Source organism: Aedes albopictus, chromosome 3 (assembly GCF_035046485.1).
Source record: "Aedes albopictus strain Foshan chromosome 3, AalbF5, whole genome shotgun sequence".
NCBI lineage: Eukaryota > Metazoa > Arthropoda > Insecta > Diptera > Culicidae > Aedes > Aedes albopictus.
The window spans coordinates 357,667,721-357,679,823 of NC_085138.1; the positions used below are offsets into that span (position 1 = coordinate 357,667,721).

At 39.1% G+C, this 12,103-nt stretch overlaps 1 protein-coding gene across 2 annotated transcripts in view; it reads left to right on the forward strand.

The window, feature by feature from the left end:
• The first annotated feature begins 272 nt into the window (after positions 1-272).
• Positions 273-12,103, forward strand: part of LOC109414912 (titin-like) — an 82,335-nt gene continuing 70,504 nt past the window's right edge. For both annotated transcript variants that reach the window (XM_062855353.1, XM_062855354.1), the window contains exon 1: positions 273-1,135. The gene's annotated coding sequence lies outside the window, so the exon portion shown is untranslated. The remainder of the gene's footprint in view (positions 1,136-12,103) is intronic.

Genomic DNA, 12,103 nt, shown 5'->3' on the forward strand with positions numbered 1-12,103 from the left:
ATCTGTAATTCCCTAGAAAACTCTCTGAACTCCCCAAGAAACGACATACTTCATGGATGTGTGTTTCAAACTTTACCAGGAATTCCGCTCGAAATACTCCTACTTGAACAACGAGAAAAACTCGCGGAAAGAAATTTATGAACCAACACGACTCGGATGCTGTGCAGGACCGTGCTCTGTGCACTAAGTACGACCATGGCGGACCCAAAGAGGGGCGAAAAGTTTAATATAGAGCACCGGATCTGGGGGTCTTAAGACCATTTGGCCGTAGCCTTTGGTATCAAACGCGTGCACGTCGTCATAGGGCTCGTCGTGGTCGCCAGTTCGTGTGGTTGTCACTCGTCGTCGGGGAAAAGATCAATTTCTCCTGCCGCGTGCAAAAGTCTAGACGGGATCACGTCACGATTGATTGGCGCGCAATCTGCGCTAATGAGGCACGATCTTTGAAAATTCCACCCATCGCATCGCATCGGAGAGGTTTGGCGCGCGAGCGCGCGCGTGTGTGAAAAGTGTCTAGATTTTCGGACCCCTGGCTTGCGCTGCCCGTCCGCCCTCGGTGAGAAGTGAGTGAAGAAAAACACCATCGGAGGCAGTACCCAAGAAAAAGAGTGAGAGTGTCGTCACCCGGTCCGGGTTGGGCATCTGTGCGAGAGGTCCACGGTGCAGCATCAGACCCTGGCAATATCATATCGATTCGAGATCGCGGACGGTTCGGAGGCGAAAAGTTTTTCCTCTTCGGTCGGAACGGTGGACCCCAAGGTGGTGCGTGGTGCGCGCGCGTGTGAATTTCTAAACATTGTCAGTGTTGATCGAGAAGACGGTCGGACGGACGGACCCCAAGTGGGTAATGTTGGTTGGGTACGACCATTCGGATGTCAAATGCAGACAAAGTTCATTTGGTGTGAAAGGGAATATGATTACCATTTTCTTCGTTGGAAAGGTCGCAAAGTGAGATTTGGGAAACAAGTGCCTGACAAGTCAGTGTCGGTTTGTACACGCAGATTAGATGGTGGATTGTCTGCGGTTTGAATCTGCCGGAGAAACGATTTTGTTGCGGTGAGGTGTTATGAAGTGCTGAACTAGCCAGTTGAAGAAAACGTGATTCGTGGAAAAGTTGATGAACATCTCCAAAAGGGTAAGATATTATGTTAGGACTGCTGAATGTGTAATTCAGAGATAATTGTGTAGTGGGTTTGCAATGTAGAAGGTGAACCAAGAAAAGGATGATTCAAAGAAAAAGGTTTCATTGCGACGTTTATGGGAAAATAACATAGTGATAAAATGTGTCAATCTGTGATGCCAAATGAACTGGAAAGCATTGGAAAGCATGTTTTATTGTTTAAATCGACTGCATAGTAATCAACATTACTATTTTAGTCAATGCATCCAGAGATATTAATAATGATTCTTCCTAAAATTGGTCTCGCAGGTAGATTTTTTTTCACAAAATGTGCTCATTACCTCATAACAGTGAGTAAAATTAAGGTTATTAAAGAAAATTTCAGTTTTTAAAAGTAGAAACTTTGAATATTATTAATTTTGGTGAATTAATTGACATACGGTGCTCGTAAAAAATAGCAACATTGATGGGATGCACGAGTGCTTATGGTACAGCTTTCCAGCGTAGCACGACAAACCTACACCACTACTAGTTCAGAATTACAATGTTTCTAAAGAACCGAGATATGTTTCGTCAAACTTTTTGAAATCATCAGTGACCGTATAGTATATCGTAAGTAAACATCTGCAATATACATTAATACCACATAGCATAGCTTTTGTGAAAGCGGGTAGAAGAAAAGCAATAGACCACAATTGGTTTGAACAAGGTACAAAAGGTGATGCTCATTAAAAATTCCATACAAAATCACCAACTTTGACATGCTCTAACTCTAACGCAACGCTCGCTCTTTGAAGACACCCCAAAATAAAACTTATTTTTTCTTAGCGTTTAGCAATCGCTAGAACCGATTTGACAGATAAAACAAAGAAAAGTAAAATAATGCCATGCATGGATTCGAACACCGGACCAGCTGATCCTGTACAACATCTCTTACCTCTCGGCTATTTCACCGAGTTAGAAGGTGGCTAATGAACGTAATACTGATTTTACGTTTCTGGTGAAACGAATTTGTTGACATCTAACGCAACCAACCAGCACTTAAGGTATGCACACAGCAGAATCTAGCCATCGCATTTTGGATAGATTTTTTTCAATTTTCATCGAATCGTGGTAACCTATGTCGCAAATGAAATATTATTGTCAAAGGAATCGAAAAATATGTACTACGGGAGATATTTTGACATTGTGTTTAAAATAGAATCAAAGGAACAAGAAGTCCTCGAAAAGTTTTTGCACAAACGTGCTGAAAATCTGACAATGCACATTAAAACGACCGTCCCCACAGACTTAAGTTAGCTTTCAAGTATTCGGTTCTATACATCATTACAACGTGGAAAGGTTGCAGATTAACTTAAGACCAAGAAATAATCAAAGTTTGGCAAGAAACACATAGTTTGGTCAACAATATGAATTTGTGGTTTGAAAACCCGTACTTTGAAAAATACATGTACAACAAATCATCTTTTTACTACGAGAAATCTCAAGGAAAATGGCTGGCACTCCTTATTCAAAAGCTTAGATATTATATATTGATTTGGATTGATTTTTGTGCCCTGTTTATAGCGGAGAATCCTTGCGTTTGTATGCAGAAAACTATTTGGAAATTGTACCACATTTTTCCAAAAAAACGTAAAATCTCATACACCTCAAAACTAAACTAAATTGAAAAATAATGAGCAATCGTGAATTGGAACTTTCAAAAAATGTCAAGAAAGGCAGCTTTCATCGAAAAATAAGATTGATTTTGACACAAAGGTGGTAGAAATTTACATGATGCGCGTAAAATTGAGTCCAATTTGTGATTCAGTCTTGAAAACGTTGAAACGTTCTTTGGTGATTCCGTTTCGTGCAAATTTCAGAATTTCTAAGTGTGTATGCTGAGATTTGTTGAAGTAACACTTTAAAATTTTTCAGGTGAGATTCAAAATAGTTGGAAACTCTGTCAAATTGCTCAAAATAATAGCAGTGAAAATAAATTGAGTTGTTGCTTTATCTTGATTTAGAAAAAAAATACTTCGCGCGCTTTTCGAACAGTATCCGCCCTGGATTTAAATCAAAAGCTGCAGATTAAAAAAAAACAGGCCGAACATAAATTTCAAAACAAACACTGTTTTTTTAACAATTCAATAACGTGTACCTATAACTTTTTTACAGAGGCTCCAAAAATTTCAATTTTTTTCTTCAACAAAACTTAGCACATTCAAAATAACTTGACCTGATTTGATGTCTTGTTTTATTTTTATCTTTATTAACGAGATTTTTAATCCGGGGCTAGTTCATCTCGGGACAGTGTTGCGAATACTCACTTCCGAAAAAATATACTCACTTGCTTCTATCTCAGTCCAGAAGCATGCTATCAAAAAATGATGTTTGAAGGACTTTTAGATTGTAGTTTAATCTAAAAGTTTGCCGAATAAAGTAAAGGTCGCAGACGCATACCAAAACTGTGAGAGAGCTGTGAGCACAAGGTGAGTATAAATTACACGAATTTTACTCACCTCGTACTCACAGCTATCTCACAACTTTGGTATGCGTTTGCGACCTTTACTTTATTCGGCAAACTTTTAGATTAAAACTACAATTTAAAAGCCCTTCAAACATCATTTTTTGATAGCGTGCTTCTGAACTGAGATAGAAGCAAGTGAGTATCGCTCTTGCAAGTGAGTATTCTCAACACTGTCTCGGGATCCACGCTTTGGTCCCATTACAATGAAAGAACCCACATTTTTGGTGAGTTTGTCGAGAGGGGGACTCGATCCCAGGTCCTCGATGTGATAGTTAGGTGTTCTAGCCATCACACCAGATCCGCTCCACATTTTGCTTTGTTATTATTAACTTATTAGCCCATGTCTGCCCAGCGTCTTATTATAGGGCAGTATTTTTGAAGTGAATATCTTGAAAATTACACAATGTTTCAGCGTACTGTCTTCGGATATGTTGTTCAGATAATCCATATTTCTTGCATGGTGAACAATTAACTTCAGAATTGGCTCACTAAATGGCGCAAACGTTGTTGGTGCAAGGATAACACATTGCCGCAGTTTGTTAGTCTAAATTCAACAATGGTTTAAATTTGTTGGTGTATTTTTTTCTTTTTCTTCTTCTTCTTTATGGCTATACGTTCCCACTGGAACTTGGGCTGCCTCTCTTCAACTTAGTGTTCTTTGGGGATTTTCACAGTTATTTATTGTAGGGCTTCCTTTGCCTGCCATTACATGAATTTGTATAATGTGGTGAGGCAAGCAATATAGAAAATTTTCCCGACTGGAACGGGAATCGAATCCGGATTGGTGATGCATAGCTTAACCACTAGGCCAGGCCCGTGCACAGAAGTGGCGCCAGGGGGGGGGGGGGTTGTTTCCTAATTTCGGCAAAAGGCGGAGGGGCGCCTAGTGTATGGAGCGTCGATAATGGGGGGTGGGGGGGAAGGGGGGGGGGCTAACACCTAAAACCTCCCCCCTTGTGCACGGGCTTGCACTAGGCCAACTGGAGACCCTGGAGTTGTTCATAATGAAGTAAATATTTAATTTAAATGATCTTCAGCTATTTTTTTTTCAACAGATGGTGCTGTAGTATTATTGCCAAAAAATGCTTACCGTATTGATGTTTTCTGCAAATTTGTTTATCTGACCAAAGTTAGTCCGGTAACGTAATTATTAGTAAGGCATCCTTCGAGCAGATGGAGCTGTGGGGAAAATACTGTTATTCGACTCTGTGAAAAGAGATAGAGACGCCAAATCCGTTCGAGAATGAGCCATATGCGTCGAAAAGATTCCCAGTTAAAATTTACCTCACAAGATGTCACCGACATTTTGGTCTAAATATGTACAAGGCCTCTGTAAGGATTTATCTATGAAAATATTCAGATACTCCTTCCGATATTTCTTTATGGATTCCTTTCCGATTTCATCCTGTTATTCCTCCCTTGATTCCTATAGAGATTCGTCCCATGATTTCTCATGGCATTCCTCCTGGAATTGTTCCCGGTTCTTCCTGAGATATCTACACGTATTCTTCTTTCTCCAAGGACTCCACATGACTTCTTCAATGATTTCTTACGGGTTAAAAAAAATGTTTGCTGCGCTTTCATCAAGCGTTTCTCTTGCGATTACTTTTGAAATTTATTCAGTTTTCTCCCGGGATTTGTTCATTGATTTTGCTTGTCATTTTTTAGGATTTTTCCGGTATTCCTTTTGAGAATATTTCCGGGATTCCTTCATTGATCCCTCCTGATTTTCCTTCAAATATTAGATTCTGGGATTCTGACAAGGATTCCTTCAGGATACTTTCTGGAATTCCGTTAGGAACGCCTTCTGGGATTCTTTCATCAATTCCTTCCAGGATTCTTTTAGGAAGGATCCAGGGATTATTCTCGGGATTGCTTCACTGATTACTCCTGTAATTACTTCTTTACAGACTTCTCCCAGGATGTCTTCCGGGTTCTTTCACGGATTATTCATAAGATTCCATCAGGAATTGCTCCAAGATTCTTCCTGGGGTTTCTGTCGGGATTTTTGCTGGGATTTTTTCCGGGATAGTTTCTTGCATTCAGGCCTGAAGTGGGTGATTAAGGGTGTCAAGAAGAGAGACAAAATCTGTTTTATGAGCCTTTGCATAAGAAAGTTTCCTCCTGGTATTTCTTTCGAAGTTTTTCCTGAAATTCTTCAATAGATTTCACCCGGAATTTTATTCTGGGATTTGCTCAGCGAATTACGGATTCTTTCAAGGATCTTCTTTAAAGCTTCCTCCTGGGATTCCTTCAGAGATTTTTCCAGGATTCTGTCAATGATACTTCCACGAATTCGTTTTTCAGTTCTAACCGGGTTTCAATCATTGACTCCTGCTGAAATATTTTAAGGACAGACTTGTTAGAATCCCAAAATGGCCGACTTTGGCACCTACTCACGATTTCAAGGGCACAAATCTCTTCGTAAACAAAACCAGCTCACCTGATCTTCTTATTTTAAGCTTATTACAAGTGAACAAGAACAGAATAATAACATACACTGTTGTGTGAAGCTTGCTTCATGAGATTTGTGCGTTTGAAGTTCTGATGCACTGTTAAAGCGGGATTTCAAGACGTTTATCCTTAAGGGATTCATGCAGGGTATTCTTACGATCTTCGTTGATGAATATTTCCCGGATTCCATCAAGGACTAGCCAGACAACCAGTAATCGTGAAACATGTTGCATAAGGTGATAAAGTGGAGGCCATATGCGTGTGTGTCTTCATTTAGGCGCACGTAAAATGTATGTATATCGTATCCACTTTAACAACTTATTCAACATCTTATGCTATCACTGGTTGACCGGGTACTTCCTGGATTCATTCAATGGTGATATCCGGGTATACTTCCGGGATTCTTCTATGGATTTTTCCCGAGATTTCATCAGGGATGCCTCCAGGCTTTTGTCTTAGTTGCTGGGTTTTCTTTCAATATATCTTCTGGTTAGCCTTTATTTCTTTACTGATATTGCCCAGTTTTCAGGTTTTGTTTCAGCAATTCTTCCCGTTTCTTTTAGAGATTTCTCCCGGGAACCCTTCAGAAATTTCACCAAAAAATCTTTAATTGAATCTTCCCGGGTTTTCAATAGTAATTTATTCTGGTATTTCATCGAGATACTTCCTTTCATGAATTCTTTCAGGGATTTTTCCAGGCATTTGTTCAGAGACTCCTTCAGCGACTCATTCAAAGATTCCTCCTAAGATTCCTTCGGAGATTCCTCCAGGGTTTTTTTCCCGGGATTCCTGTTTTATGATTCCCTATTGGGATTTATCCCAATACCTATTGGGGTTTGCTTTCTTATAGGCATTTATCCAGAAAATCTAGATTTGTTTCTGAAGCCTTTCTCAGGATTCTTTCAGGGGTTCCTCAAGGAAATTCAAAAGGACTACTTTTGAGATTCATTAGTAGATTTTTTCAACATTCTTTCAGGGGTTTCTTTTGCGAGTGCTTCAGGGATGTCCTAAGCATTATTCCTGGGTTTTCTCCCAGGATTCCTTCTGGACTTTCTTCCTAGTTTCCTTCAAGAATATCTCCCTGGATACCTTCATTGTGTTCTACCGGGATTCCTTCGTTGATTCTTACTAGGTTTCCTTTAAGGATTACTCCCGAGATTCTTTCAGTGATATTTACACGGATTCCCTCCGGCATGCCTTTATGGATTTCTTCCGAGATCCCATTATTCATTTCTCCAGGGATTAGTTCGAAATGTCGGAAAGGGAGATTTATTTGAGGGATTATTCGAGGATTTCATCTAGATCCTTTGAGTAATATTTCCACCGATCCCTTCATTTCCATTAGGAATTCCTCCTTGGGTTCATTTGACTCCCCAGATTCCTTCAGGGAACCCTTCTGAGATGATTTCTTCAGGAATCCTTTCAGAATTGCTTCCAAAATTTCTCCTGCTCTGTCCTGCGTCTGTCTCTTGAGATTCCTTCAGAGTCTATCAGGTACTCTTCTTGAGGTTGTTTTGGGGATTTGTGACAAAACTCCTCTTGGATTATTTGAGTGATATCTTTCAATATTCCTCCTACGAATTTTTCTAAGAGTGGACTACTTCGATATTTTTTTCCGGGATTTCTGCGAGGATTACTCCATTTAGGGGATATTCTTTGATAGTGTAGGGCAGGGAAATGTCAAAATTGATAAAAAAAAGTTGTTTTATGGATTTCCTTGAGTGATCATAAATCAAACCCATACTCTCTCAGCATGGTCTTGCCGAGTGAAGAAAAGTTTGAGTTAGATCAAATAAAAGAGGAAGCGAAAAAAGAAAATGGAAAAACAATCAGATTAGTCGACGCACCAAAATTCGAATTTTTCAACTCGAACGTGTAATCTGTGCTGCTATACACCAGTGAAACTTGGTATGTATCAGTGGAGAACACTCAACGGCTGCAGGCAGCTGCATGTCTTTATCAATAGATGCCTGCGGTATATAATTCGTGCATGGTGGCCTCACAGTTGGACCTCCAACGTGGAGTTCCACCGTCGACGCCATCAAAAGCCGACAGAAATTCGGGAGCGAAAGTGAAGGTGAGTCGGCCACACTCTACGCAGGGGCGGAAACGAACTCTGCGAGACATCGCAGCAGAGGCAGACCCAGAGGATCATGGTGGTGCAGCCTCAACAACGGAAAATAAAAACAAGTCGACATAAATTTGGCCTGGTCACAGGTCAAGGTGCTGGCGGGTATTCGCCCAGGATGGAGATTTTTCAATCAGCCCTCTGCATCACCGTCATCGGAACCGTTTTCTCAGATAAAAGCTTTTTTGGTTCCGTTTCGGGTCCTGATTATCTGTGCAAAATTTGAGCACGATCGGTTGCGTCTACACTTTGCGCATTGCAATTGAAATTTGTATGGGATTTTGTATGGGAAAACATACTTTTTTGCATTTTTGTCATAAGTTGAAAAAGTTTGTCTGAAACTTTAGAACCGATACTGTAAAATGATAACCTAGGATGTTCTGAAAAACTTTGTTAAAGACCGCAAAGCGATCCGATGCATGTGAAAATAGTTATAACCAACGAACCGCATGCATGTGTGTATGTTTTAACATGTAAAGGAATAACAATAGCAACAAAATCATGCTGTTTCGCCAAGCAATGCCGACGCTATAACTTTTTTCATAAGCATCAGATCACTTCGCGGTCTTCGACAAAGTTTTTCAGGACACCCTAGGCTATGTTTTTACCTTATCGGTTACATGGTTTTAGAAAAATTCGAGCTAGTTATAAGATAAATGCAAAAAAGTGTGTTTTCCCATGTAAAATCCCATACAAACGATGCGCAAAACGTAGACATAACCGATCGTGCCCAAATTTTGCACACTCAACGGGATCAAAAAAGCTTTGATCTGGTGGGATTGGATTTTTCATTTTTCCATATAAACGATGACCCACTCTAATCACCATGAGTGCTCAAGACTGAACGTAAGTAAGTTTCCTGAATTCGGGAGAAGCAGCAAAGAACCGGAATTTGTGGCGTAGAATTGTGAACTCAGTAATGATGTTTCAGTGAACTAAAGAAATTAATGTATGATAAAGAAGTTCAATTTTAGGATACCATTTCAATTTATTATTCTTAGTATTGGATGTGTCAAATTTCAGTCAACTGACTTCATAACCTTATAAAAATGTAAGATCGCAGTAAGGTTATCTTCTTTGTTTGTTTTTCAATCTCACTGGCTTATCTTTGCGAAGTGGCATTTTTCCCAAACTTAATTTAACTTTAAGTGTTCCATTGCATCGTCGTCTGCTGTGCATCTGCGTCACTCCGGATCCGTACTCCTCTATCTCTATAGTATAATGACCAACATTAGACGAATCGAGCAATCACCAGCAAACTCCATTGTGAACGTTTCGGTAAGCTCACGCTTAGAAAGAAATTTTGGGCTGCGAGAAAAACCCATTTGCATCGTTCCGCAAATTAACCATTTCGTTTGTTGTTTTACCTACCTCTGCGGTGTGAACACATCAGAGCTAGTCTAAAAGAGAGAGAGAAATGCGTACATATATGGCCAGGCCACACAGAAGTATTAATCCACCCGAAAAAGGGCATTACACAATGGTCGTGATTATGTGGTGGGATGCGTCCCTAAAATGCAACTTTAGACTGGAACCCACTATGTACTACTGTGCCCAAAGAGTGTGATAATTGATTTCCTTGCACTAGCTAACAGCGCCGTCGTGCACGGTTTGTCGGGAAATGACGATTTAAACGCGTTCGGTATTCGTCGTGGCTGCTGTGCGGCCACAGGTTCAACATCATGATGACGACGGTGATGAAAAAAGTTATAAGTGGCTAGGAATTTGCTGCACTAATGATTGTAATTTATTGGTTCATAATGGCTGTTGGTTGTTCATAATGGGGCAATATGAGATAAACGCGATTTTGGAGTGTTTTGTTATTATTGAAAACCGGATGTGCACTTTGCACACTATCCATCGTTGTTTTGATCAACAATTGGTGAGTTTTCAAGCCGTGCAACAATTGGCGATTTACGAGATTTCTCTGAGAAGTCTTTCAAGAGTTCTTTCATCTTTAATTCTTTGTTTGCGGGAAATTTCTACAAAGTTTTCCTTAAGAATTAACTCCAGAAACCAATTTAGGAACTCTTTTATAAAACTTTTCCTGGATTTCCTCCGATATTGTTCCATTGATTCACCAAGAAAAATTCCTCCCAAAAAGTCTTCCACAGGTATCTTTTGAAAGTTCTTTCAGCGATTCGTTAAGAAACTCATTTCTCCAATTTCAAATTTCTCCAAGAATTTGTGTAGAAAATCTTTCACAAACTCCTCAGAAAATTTTGCCGAGATTCCACTAGAGACTCTTTCAAGGACTCATTTAAAAGTTTTCCTGGAGATTTTTTCAAAAATCCATTATGCCCAAGTAACTTTTTTAATCAAATAGATTTTAGTAGGTTCTAAGCACCATCATAAAACTAAAACAAAAGCTGTTAGGTTTTATATTTATCTATTTTATTAATGTTTCTCGGTGAGCCAATGAAAATCATTGATTTAACGTTGTGACGTTTCGGCTTACTGCTTTCCTTCGGCTTTGTCTGAGGATCAATTTCTACAATTTCGTTCACCGCAACAACTTTCACTTCCTTTACTGCTGGGCGATCACGTTAACGGTGATGAACACATCCAATCATCAGGTTTTATGACGGTTCTCAAAGCCTCTAAAAGACTAATCGGTCATCAAAATGTTACTTGGGTAAGATTCCTTCACAAATCAGTCCAAGGATGCCAAGTATAAGGAAATCTTCCATGGATTTCTTCTAAAATCAATCCATGGTATTCTCCAGGAACTCGTTCTTAAAATCCACCAAGATTTCTTGAAATAACTCCTCTTGTGTTTTCTTTTCAGAAATTCTTCCATTTTCCAGTGGCTCTTAAAAAAATCTAATGATGTTTCTTTCAGATGCTCCCTAATGACTTTTCAAAATTTTATTTTAGGTAGACTTCTATGGGGTTCTTCTGAAACTCCACCAGGAATTACTTTTGAAAATTATTTTAGGAATCCGTTCAAAAAATCAACGGGTATTTTTTCAGGGATCCCTTTTTTATTTTCTAGAGGGGTTTATATAGCAATGTTTTTAAAGATTGTTTAATAAATGCTTCTGGTTGTTTCTTCAGAAAACTTTCCAGTTATTCCTTCAGCAGTTCTTTATGGTATTTCTTCAGGAAGTCAGGAGATTTGTTCAGGAATCGCTCTAGGGATTGCATTAAAAATTCCCACATGAATGAGTCCTGAAAGTTTTTGCAGATAATCCTGCGGAATTCCTTCAGAGATTCTTGCATTATTACTTTCAGTGTTTTAGGCAGGGATTTCTCCAAAGATTCCAGAAGAAGTTATACGGAGATTATTTCAGGATTTCCTTCCAGACATTGCTCCAGGTATTATCCCAGAAATTGATCCAGTTTTTCTTCTAAAGATAACTCCAATAATTATTCTACGGATTCTCCAAGATTTTTACTCCAAAATATTTCCTAGAAATTTCTGTGGAAATTACTTAAGAAATATATAGAGAGTGATTTCTAGGGAGTTGATAATTCATTTCTCCACGTATTCAGGATTTTTTTTAGAAATTCGTCCACAGAAAGTATTCAAGAACATTACTACAAAATCGTTCAATAAATTTATTTAAGGAATTCTCTAGGAATTTTCCTTTTAATTCTTAATTTTTTTTCTTGATACTCTACAAACGGTTTCCCAAGAAATTTCTCCAGGAATTTCTTGAGAAATTGCTCCTGGGATTCCTTCACGTTTTTTCTTGGGATTTCTTCGGGTATTCCTCCAAAGATCCATTCAAAACTACTTTCTAACAGGTATTCTACTGACAATTTCTTCAGATATTCCTTCAGGCAATGATGCAAATTATCACCTCACGAGTGCTCAATAAACTTATCAATTGTATTTTTATCGCTTGCGATTGAACTGTGTATTGCTCAGCGATGACCAGAGGTATAA